At 40.2% G+C, this 11,806-nt stretch overlaps 2 pseudogenes; both read left to right on the plus strand.

Moving 5' to 3' along the window:
* The first annotated feature begins 2,398 nt into the window (after positions 1–2,398).
* Positions 2,399–2,616, plus strand: LOC140246391 (U2 spliceosomal RNA; annotated as a pseudogene).
* Positions 2,617–9,000: 6,384 nt separating this feature from the next.
* On the plus strand, positions 9,001–9,219 carry LOC140246393 (U2 spliceosomal RNA; annotated as a pseudogene).
* The last annotated feature ends 2,587 nt before the right edge of the window (positions 9,220–11,806 follow it).

Raw genomic sequence — 11,806 nt, forward strand, 5'->3', positions numbered from 1 at the left:
TTAAGAACGCTGTTTTTGTCATGTCTAAAAACAAATCGCCTGGAATTGACGGGTTATCTATTGAGTTTTTCCAGCAGTTTTTTTATATTATTGGCGAAGATCTGTTAACGCTATATAATGACATATTCTCAAATAAGTTATTGTCAGAGTCTCAACGCACAGCTGTTATTTGTCTATTACCGAAAGGGGGCGACCACTTAGATCCCGCAAATCGTCGTCCTATTAGTTTGTTAAATGTCGATTATAAGATAATCTCAAAAGTATTACAGTTACGTTTTTCTAATGTCTTATCTGATATTATTAATGAGTTCCAAACGTGTTCAGTTCCAGGTCGATCAATTCCTTTAAATCTCTGTCTGTTACGTGATATTGTTGATTATGCCAATTCAAATGATATTGGTTGTGCTATCATTTCTATGGATCAGTGCAAAGCGCTCGATAAAGTTGATTGGGAATTTTTATTTAAGGTTTTAAAGAAGTTTAATTTCGGTGATTATATTATTTATTGGGTTAGGATTCTTTATACGGATATTAAAAGTAAAATTTTGATTAATGGGCAATTGGGGGAAGATGTTTTTATTACAAGGGGGGTTAGACAAGGCTGTCCGTTATCACCGATTTTGTACGTTTTGTTCATTGAACCACTTGCTAGATATATTTTGTCACACGGGGGGATTAGGGGTCTTCATGTTCCGGGAGGGGGTGGGAAGTCAATTAAGTTGTTGCAATATGCAGACGACGCGACCTGTGTGGCTTCATCACAAATGGATGTCATTAATTTCTTTCGGTCTTTTGAGTTGTTCGAAAAAGCTACTGGGGCGTCTCTTAATTTGAACAAAACACACGGGTTGAAAATTGGGGGGTTTGTTGGGAGGAAGTTACGAGGGGGGATAAATTGGGCGGAGGATAAAATTAAGATTAATGGTATTTGGTTTGGGAGGAACTTTTGTATTCAGCTGTTTTGGAAAGAACTAGGGGATAGAGCAAAAAAGAAATTATCAGTTTGGAAAAATAGGGGTCTGTCGTTACTTGGGAAGGTTGGGATTATTAACTCGTGTATATTCTCATTGTTTTATTATGCTGCCCGAGTCTATGTTCCGACAGACGATTTCTTTAAGGAGATTCTAAAGGTTGTTTTCGAATTCATTTGGGATAAGAAAACTGAGTTGGTTGCTAGGCATGTGTTTACTTTGGACTTCGTGGCAGGTGGATTGGAGTTACATAATTTGGAATTTAAAATGAAGGCATTATTTGTTCGTAATTTGTTCTCGTCTCTCTCTGGTGCAGATGTATCTTCGTGCAATTTTCTGTTCTTTCGGTATTTCTTAGCTTGCAGACTTCGAATTATGTTCCCTTTTCTTTGGTCGAATTCTGTTCCCCATGGCAACCAGTTGTCTGCCTCGTATCAAAGTGCTTGGGGACTTATTGTTAAATTATTCATGTGCAACAAGAATTTCGTATACACTTGTAAATGTACCCGTGACATTATTTCCTTTCTCGTCCCACCTGCGGACATCCCCCGGGTCGTCGTTTCGGCTCCAACCCGGGGCTGGCCGACGATCTGGCGGACGTCACACCATTCTTTGTTATGTAATAGGTTGAAATCATTTAGGTGGCGGGTTGTTCATAGGGCCTTATGTACACGGGCAAAACTCTTACGTTGGGGAATTGGGGATGGAAAATGTTCCTTTTGCCGCAAGGAAGAAAGTATCGCACACATTCTTTGGGAGTGTAGTTCTGCGTACAAGATTTTATGTTGGGCGCACTCGGTATCTCTTCGTTTGCTAGGTTCGGGGATTTCTTTTGATAGTGATTTATTTCTCTTTGGTACTCCGTCTTCCAAGTTAGAGGCCTCGGTTTGGGCTCGTATATGGTTTCTCTATGTGGTTGTACAAAAATTAATTTGGAATCGTAGATGTACATATGTCTTTGAAAAAGACTTTATTTCAGATGACCTGTTACTTGAAAAAATCAAGGATGAAATTCGTTTACGTATTTTAGTGGATCTGAAACGTTGGCCTCGGGAAAAATTCAAGAATATTTGGGTCGAGGGAAAATCCTTTTGTTGTTTGGTAAATAATGAAGTTAAATTTAACTTCGATGGAATTTGTGTTCAACACTTTAACCCAGCTGGCCGAGCGGGCGCGAGATCGTAGGTTTATCGGATGTTTCTAAGGTGATTGCGTGAGCGTGCATGTGGAATGTCTGTGTGTGTGTCTGCGGGAGGCTGCTATGTACCTTCGGTCTCGCGGACTCTCGGTCAGCTGGCCCAACAGCTCGAGAAATACGGCAATTTACGTAAACAATGTACGACTAGGAGTAGAGGCCAATGGTAGGTTATGCAAAAAAGAAAGATTCAAATGAGTTATTGTATGTCTTCCTCTTATTGTATATGATTATCATTTCTTGCCGTTGTAAATATGTACATACGAAAAAGACTGAATAAACTTGAAAGAAAAGTATCTGTTCTTTTCAGCTTAATATCTGAAACGCGACTCATCGAGTCGCTTGTATATTAATCTGATTTTTGTACCAAGGCCATGGAATAGGGGCTTGCTCCATCCTGGCCACGGGTTGGCCCGGTATTGCAGTACCTCCGGGATCGGCCAACCCCCAAGGGGGTAATAATAATCCAAAGAAAGAATCTGACTTTGTTTCTATCTCTCGCTCTTCCATCTCTCACTGCAACAATTTCTTAGAATGCCTTGAAAATGCTCAATTGTATATAGTGCAACTCTCAAATACTTTCGCTTAAATCTCAATCTTCTCCCCCACCCCCTCTGTCTTTTTGAGTCTGGGTCTTCTTTCTTTATCAAAAATACTGATTGATACTCAGTGGGGAGGAGCACTTCTTTTTGTCATAGTCTTTGATATCTGAGTCTTTGATTTCAGTGAGTTCTAATTTTTAGAACTGACCCCTTGAATCTTCACAATCCTTGTCTTTATGGATCCTTCAACGGTTTCTAATTGCCATCATCATTATCCATTCTATGGACCTCCTCAGGATTCCCTGGTCCTATTTTTGCAATGGAAAGGATGGTGAAACTTTCTTTCAAACCACTCATAAGGCGCGCCTGATACCATGACCAAGCCCAAAAGAGAAATGCTAACTTTCATCCTTTTGAATTGGGATAAAATTAATGATGATGCTGATGATGGTGATGATTCCATTTATAACACTTATAATAAAGATACTGTTAAAAAAGGTGATGTTATTCTTTGATTTTATTTTTTTGCTAGCCAATGAAAATAACATTAAAGTAAGAAAACAAAGGGTTAGAAAATTTAAATGGCACATGCATAGAAAACAAAGATAGGGCGCCCCACACGGCGTTTGCAAGAGAATAACCGTAACGTTCGCATGACGTTTGTCTCTCTGCCTGTCTGTCTGGTATCGAGGTTTAACACGGCACGTGGTGACGTCACAAACTCTTGCTCTCCTAATGGTTGAAGGGCGATAGTGACTATTCATATTTCCGCTATTCGCGATTTGCATGGAGAGCCGACGCTCATTGATTACTAGTATGTTCTAGTGAATCAGTGCGCATGACACATTACCTAGTCAGAGTGATATAGAAAAGACAGACTCAGTTTCTACAATTTGGGAATATATAGCCCTAAAATAGCGTGTTTAGAGCAAAAGATGATCCAGAAAATTATTCCATGGGATAGCACTTGACATTTGTTCCAAGGGTAGTGCAGGCCGTTTCGTGTGTTAAGGCAAGCTTTTCGAGATATAAGGCAGAAATGACGTTGCGGTTACTGTAATGGGTAACCATCCCTTGATGATCGATCCCAGAACAAGATTATCGTTTCTGATTTCAGCAATGGGTATCGCTTCTCGGCCTTTTGGCTAAGATCATTCGCGAAAATGCCCGAAGTACAGCGATCACGGAGTGCCTTGGTAGTTGTTATGGAGAAGGATGCTGGTATTTTTGAAGTTCTAACGAAGGCTGGAGTGTCTGTAGCTGACCATCTTGTAGCAGTACAGAGCCTCCCGCGTTCCAATTTCGACGTGACATTCAAGGAGGAGGAATACAAAGAGAAGTTCGCGTGCTCCAACAAGATCAGCGGGCGGTGACAACGGCGTACTCTGGTTCAATCAAGATCGTGACGGTGCTTCACGTCCCGTTTGAGGTCGATGATAACCAGGTGCGGTTCATACTCAACAGGTACGGGAAGGTGCTGGCGGGCAGGCACCTTCAGCACCGAGAGCACCTGGGACTGTTCAACGGAACCCGGCAGTACCGTATCGATTTAAAGACTGATATCCCTTCGACCCTCAGCTTGGGCGGCAGGGAATGCTGGATACGGTATGATGGCCAGCCACGGACGTGCCTGAAGTGCGGGTCAACGGGGCACGAGGCCCGGGAGTGCCGGGTGGTGAGGTGTTTCAGATGCCGGAAAGAGGGGTACGTCGCGTCGGCGTGCCGGGAGACCATCACCTGCACGGTATGCCTGGAGGCCGGGCATTCGTTCCGCTCGTGTCATGTATCTTTCTCCGGAAAGCTGAGCAGGACCAAGGAGTGGGTGAGCGGAGGGGGTGTGGCTGTTCCAGCGCAAGCCACGCCGGCCGACCAGCCCGTAGACGTAGACGCCCCGAGTACTTCGAAAGCAGGGGATGCGCCGGCCGCGCCGGGAGTGACACCCGTGGACCCGCCGCAGAAGGAACCCCAGCGGGAGCCGCCTGCCCAGACGAAGAAAAGGAAGCGCCGCGTGAGGGATACCTCCATTAGCGACACTGATAGTCAGCCGGAGGATTCAGGGTTTGATATGTTCGACAATGGTACTCCGCGCCCGTGTTCGGACTGGGCGCAGTCAAGGTACGCTTCGGACACTGACTCTGAGCGACTGGTGGTGGACGAGACTCCGGGCGACTCGCCCATGCAGGTGTCGCAGGATGAGCCGTTTAATGTTGTGAAGCGGCGAGGGAAGAAGCGGCCGCCTTCCCCGCCCTGGCGGCCGCCCAGGATTCGGACTGACTGTAGTTAAGTAGTGCTTCCCTTCCTTTTTCCCTTTTCGCTTAGTTGTATTCTAATTTAATGAATATTTCTATTTGTTCTCTTAATGTGCATGGCATTAGGGATTCAGTTAAATGTCAAAAGGTTTTATGGTTTTTGAAAATTTTTGCTTTTGATATTGTTTAACTCCAAGAAACTTATTTGACCTCTTCCGATTTAAAGGTCTTTAAATCAGTTTGGAAAGGTTCAGTTTTTCTTTCTTCTTCGTTGTCCTCTCATTCGTGCGGCGTTATCATTGCTTTTTCAGCTAAGTCGCCATGTACTTTTTCCCCAAATTCGTTCTGACAATGAAGGGCGTTATGTTTCCGTGTTGTGTTCCTTCGCAAATTTTTCTTTCCGTATTTGCAATGTTTATGTTCCGTGTGAACCTGCAAAACGTGTTGATTTTTTGAACAGTTTATTTTATCATGCAAGGGGACATCAACCTGTTATTTTGGGTGGGGATTTTAATTGTGTTATAAATCAGAAAGATAGGGTTGGGGATTCGTTAAATACATCTTGTTTTGTTGGTAAAAAAGAATTATGTTCCATTTTGAGGGCATTTTCCTTAATTGATTCTTGGTGTAAAGTTAATTCTGATTCAGGTCACACGTGGTTTCATTTAGGTAAAAATTTAAGTTCTAGAATTGATAGAATTTACGTTGCAAATAATTTTAAAGTTATAAAATCTGTTAAGATCCCTTTTCATTTTTCGGATCATGTCATTGTAAATACGTCTATTTCAATGCCAAATGTTCAGTTTAAGCCTAAATCTTATTGGAAGTTTAATGTTTTGTTATATAAGAATGATTTGTTTGTCAAAGAATTTGTTTATTACTATCGTTTATGGCAAACTTTAAAACCTGGTTTTGATTCGTTTGTATTATGGTGAGAAAATGTTAAACAGAGAATTAAAGGGTTATGTGTTAAACACGGGGTTGGGGTGGCCAAGGAAAAAAGGGATAATTTGTTAAAGTTACAGAATTTATGTGTTTCCCTTGATAAAGATTCAGTTTCTGATTTACTTTTGGAGGAAGGGAGGGGGGGGGGGCTTATGTTCGTTCCAGGGAAAAGTTTATAGAGGGTGGGGAAAAACCGGGATTTTTTAATAAAAATGAAAAGTTAAATGCTAATTTCAAGCACATTGATGAAATTAGAAACAATAGTGGTTCTGTTGTTTTTGGTAATCAAATATTCTCTGTTTTTCATCAATTTTACACTGATTTGTATAAATGTGATAATTCTGTTGATTTACAGACTCAAGATATGTTTATTGACTGCATTACAACTCGTATAAGTTTTGAAAATTTTGTTTTGTTAAACAAACCTATTACGTTAGATGAAATTAAGAGCGCTGTTTTTGTTATGTCTAAAAATAAATCGCCTGGAATTGATGGGTTATCTACTGAGTTTTTTCAGCACTTTTTTGATACTATTGGTGAAGATCTGTTAATGTTATATAATGATATATTTTCAAATAAGTTATTGTCTGAGTCTCAACGCACAGCTGTTTATTAATTGTTTATTACCGAAGGGGGGGGGGTGATCATTTAGATCCCGCAAATCGTCGTCCTATTAGTTTGTTAAATGTGGATTATAAGATAATCTCAAAAGTATTACAGTTACGTTTTTCTAATGTCTTATCTGATATTATTAATGAGTTCCAAACGTGTTCAGTTCCAGGTCGATCAATTCATTTAAATTTGTGTTTGCTACGTGATATTGTTGATTATGCTAATTTAAATGATATTTGTTGTGCTATTATTTCTATGGATCAGTGCAAAGCGTTCGATAAAGTTGATTGGGAATTTTTATTTAAGGTTTTAAAGAAGTTTAATTTTGGTGACTATATTATTGATTGGGTTTGGATCCTTTATACGGATATTAAAAGTAAAATTTTGATTAATGGGCAATTGGGGGAAGATGTTTTTATGAAGATCAAGGTGACCAATCTCGACTAGCACGTGTGCTAACTTTTGGTTTCCTTGTTAACAACAACTTTGTAGAATTACGCTACATGTATCACATTTAAATCTCAAATGTCTTCATTTAATCATGTTATTGTAAAGGAGTAATAGATAAGTATTTTTTTTCATATATGTATGTAAATACCATTGTATAATGATTGAAAATGTACATGTTCAAATGTTGTTGCTAATAAACTTCAAACTTCAAACTTCAAACTTCAAAAGGGTGGTTAGACCAGGTTGTCCGTTATCACCGATTTTGTATGTTTTGTTTATTGAACCACTTGCTAGATATATTTTGTCACATGGGGGGATTAGGGGTCTTCATGTTCCGGGAGGGGGTGGGAAGTCAATTAAGTTGTTACAATATGCAGATGATGCGACCTGTGTCGCTTCATCACAGATGGATGTTATCAATTTCTTTCGGTCTTTTGAGTTGTTTGAAAAAGCTACTGGGGCGTCTCTTAATTTGAATAAAACTCACGGGTTCAAAATGGGGGGGTTTGTCGGGAGGAAGTTACGAGGGGGATAAATTGGGTGGAGGATAAAATTAAGATTAACGGTATTTGGTTTAGGAGGGACTTTTGTACTCAGTTGTTTTGGAAAGAATTAGGGATAGAGCAAAAAAGAAATTATCAGTTTGGAAAAATAGGGGTCTTTCGTTACTAGGGAAGGTTGGGATTATTGATTCGTGTATATTTTCATTGTTTTATTATGCTGCCCGAGTTTATGTTCCAACAGACGATTTCTTTAAGGAGATTTTAAAGGTTGTTTTTGAATTTATTTGGGGTAAGAAAACTGAGTTGGTCGCTATAGGCATGTGTTTACTTTGGATTTCGTGGCAGGTGGATTGGAGTTACATAATTTGGTATTTAAAATGAAGGCATAATTTGTTCGTAATTTGTTTCCGTTTCTTTCTGGTGCAGATGTATCTTCGTGCAATTTTCTGTTCTTTCGGTATTTCTTAGCTTGCAGACTTCGAATTATGTTTCCTTTTCTCTGGTCGAATTCTGTTCCCCACGGCACTGAGTTGTCTGCCTCGTATCAAAGTGCGTGGGGACTTATTGTTAAATCATTCATGTGCAATAAGAATTTCGTTTACACTTGTAAATGTATTCGTGATATTATTTCTTTTCTTGTTCCACCTGCGGACATCCCCAGGGTCGTCGTGTCAGCTCCGACCCGGAGCTGGCCGACGATCTGGCGGATGTCACACCATTCTTTGTTATGTAATATGTTGAAATCATTTAGGTGGCGGGTTGTTCATGGGGCTTTATGTACACGGGCAAAACTTTTACGTTGGGGAATTGGGGATGGGAAATGTTCCTTTTGTCGCAGGGAAGAAAGTATTGTACATATTCTTTGGGAGTGTAGTTCCGTGTATAAGATTTTATGTTGGGTGCACTCGGTATCTCTCCGTTTGCTAGGTTCGGGGATTTCTTTTGATAGTGATTTATTTCTTTTTGGTACTCCGTCTTCTAAGTTAGAGGCTTCGGTTTGGGCTCGTATATGGTTTCTCTGTGTGGTTGTACAAAAATTGATTTGGAATCGTAGATGTACATATGTTTTTGAAAAAGATTTTATTTCAGATGATCTGTTACTTGAAAAAATTAAGGATGAAATCGTTTACGTATTTTAGTTGATCTGATACGTTGGCCTCGGGAAAAGTTCAAGAATATTTGGGTTGAGGGAAAATCCTTTTGTTGTTTGGTGAATAATGAAGTTAAATTTAACTTTGATGGAATTGGTGTTAAACACCTTAACCCAGCTGGCCGAGCGGGCGCGAGATCGTAGGTTTATCGGATGTTTCTAAGGTGATTGCGTGAGCGTGCATGTGGAATGTCTGTGTGTGTGTCTACGGGAGGCTGCTGTGTACCTTCGGTCTCGCGGACTCTCGGTCAACTGGCCCAACAGCTTGAGAAATACAGCAATTTATGTAAATAATGTATGACTTGGGGTAGAGGCCAATGGTAGGTTGTGTTAAAAAAAAAAATCAAATGAGTTATTGTATGTCTTTTTCTTATTGTATATAATTATCATTCTTGCCGTTGTAAATATGTACATATGAAAAAGATTGAATAAACTTGAAAGAAAAGTATCTGTTCTTTTCAGCTTAATATCTGAAACGCGACTCATCGAGTCGCTTGTATATTAATCTGATTTTTGTACCGAGGCCATGGAATAGGGGCTTGTTCCATCCTGGCCACGGGTTGGCCCGGTATTGCAGTACCTCCGGGATCGGCCCACCCCCAAGGGGGTAATAATAATCCAAAGAAAGAATCTGACTTTGTTTCTATCTCTCGCTCTTCCATCTCTCACCGCAACAATTTCTTAGAATTCCTTGAAAATGTTCCATTGTATATACTGCAACTCTCAAATGCTTTCGCTTAAATCTCAATCTTCTCCCCCCACCCCCTCTGTCTTTTTGAGTCTGGGTCTTCTTTCTTTAGATATCAAAAATACTAATTGATACTCAGTGGGGAGGAGCACTTCCTTTTGTCATAGTCTTTGATATCTCAGTCTTTGATTTCAGCGAGTTCTAATTTTTAGAACTGACCCCTTGAATCTTTACAATCCTTGTCTTTGTGGATCCTTTCAACGGTTTCTAATTGCCATCATCATTATTCATTCTATGGACCTCGTCAGGATTCCCTGGTCCTATTTTTGCAATGGAAAAGATGGTGAAACTTTCTTTCAAACCACTCATAGGCGCGCCTGATACCATGACCAAGCCCAAAAGAGAAATGTTAACTTTCATCTTTTTGAATTGGGATAAAATTAATAAAGATGCTGATGATGTTGATGATTCCATTTATAACAGTTATAATAAAAATACTGTTAAAAAAGTGATGTTATTCTTTGATTTTGTTATTTGCTAGCCAATGAAAATAAGATTAAAGTAAGAAAACAAAGGGTTAGAAAATGTAAATGGCACATGCATGGAAACCAAAGATAGGGCGCCCCACACGGCGTTTGCAAGAGAATAACCGCAACGATCGCATGACGTTTGCCTCTCTGCCTGTCTGTCTGGCATCGAGGTTTAACACGGCACGTGGTGACGTCACAAATTCTAGCTCTCCTAATGGTTGAAGGGCGATAGTGACTATTCATATTTCCGCGATTCGCGATTTGCATGGAGAGCCGTCGCTCATTGATTACTAGTATGTTCTGAGTGAATCAGTGCGCATGACACATTACCTAGTCAGAGTGATATAGAAAAGACAGACTCAGTTTCTACAATTTTTTTTTCTGGTGTAAATTAAATATGGCGGGATCTAAGACTCTACATATAGCTGCGTACTACAGGCCTCATGAAAATGACGAAGAGAGTCTTGCAGAGCTTCAACGATCCCTGTGTAAATTGAATCGCGATCATATGGTAGTCATAGGAGGTGATTTTAACCTACCTGGATGGGATTGGGAAACAAGACAGGTGAAAGCATGTCATCACCCAGCGCTTCATCATGCTTTTGGTTCTATGCTTGATGACCATGGGTTAACGCAGGTAGTTACGGAAACAACCAGGAAAGAAAACGTCCTTGATCTATTCCTAGTAAATAATCCAACGTTAGTCACTGATGTCTCAGTTGTACCAGGCATTTCAGATCATGATTGCCCAATTCTCACGATTGCTGGTTGTCCAACTCGCCAGAAGCTAGTAAGAAGGAAAATCAACATCTACAGCAAAGCGGATTGGGAGAAATTTGCTGATTTCATGCAAGGTGTAGGCAAGGAAATTGAAGATGAGCTTGACTTTTGCTCAGTGAATGAGGCATGGGTTATGTTAAAAAATGGAATAGAGAAGGGAATGACAGAGTTTGTTCGACATAAGATGACATCCAAAAAGAATGACATACCTTGGATTTCAAACAAGATTAAAAGGTTGATCAAAAGGAGAGATAGGTTGAACAAAAAAAGTGGGAACATGAAATTGAGAAACCACGGGGTAGTCCCTTTTCAATTGGAGGAAGAGTTGAAAGCAGTTAAGAAATCACTGCAACAGGAGCTAAGGAGGGCTTATTGGAATTATGTGGAATCTCTTTTTTCTATCGATGAAGAATTTGAGAGGATTTTGGGGCTTCATCAAGCACAACAGGACTGATAATACAGGAATAAGAGAACTGAAAAGTGATGGTATTACGATTACTGATCCAATTGCAAAAGATGAAGCATTGAACCAACAGTTCAAAAGTGTTTTCACCAAGGAAACTCCCATACCGAATGACTTACTACCGGAAACCTCAGACTTTGAAGAAATGGAGGATATTTTGTTTACATCAAAGGGTGTAGAGAAGTTGCTTTGTGGTTTGAAGACATGCAAGGCCCCTGGACCGGATGGTATAACTCCACGAGTCTTGAAGCAGCTGGCAAAAATTCTGGCTCCAATTCTTTGCAATATATTCCGATTGTCATATGAATTAAGTGAAATACCAAATGATTGGCGTGAAGCAAATGTTGTACCAGTCTACAAGAAAGGTAATCGATCTACTCCTGTAAACTACCGCCCCATTTCGCTGACATGTATTTGCTGTAAACTAATGGAGCACGTTTTAGCCAGCAAAATTATGAAGCACGGGGACGAAAATAACATCATTTTCCCCCTGCAATATGGCTTCCGTAAGAACATGTCATGTGAACAACAATTACTTGGTTTCACAAGCAATTTACATAGGAACTTGGATGCAGGGCGTCAAACGGATGTTATAGTCATGGATTTTTCAAAAACTTTTGACAAGGTTGGACATGAGCGGCTTTTACGTAAACTGGACTACTACGGTATCAGGGGGAAAAATCTTAAATGGATTCAAAGTTTTCTCAATGGAAGAAGTCAGAGGGTTG

The sequence above is a fragment of the Diadema setosum genome, chromosome 2 (assembly GCF_964275005.1).
Source record: "Diadema setosum chromosome 2, eeDiaSeto1, whole genome shotgun sequence".
Classification (NCBI taxonomy): Eukaryota; Metazoa; Echinodermata; class Echinoidea; order Diadematoida; family Diadematidae; genus Diadema; species Diadema setosum.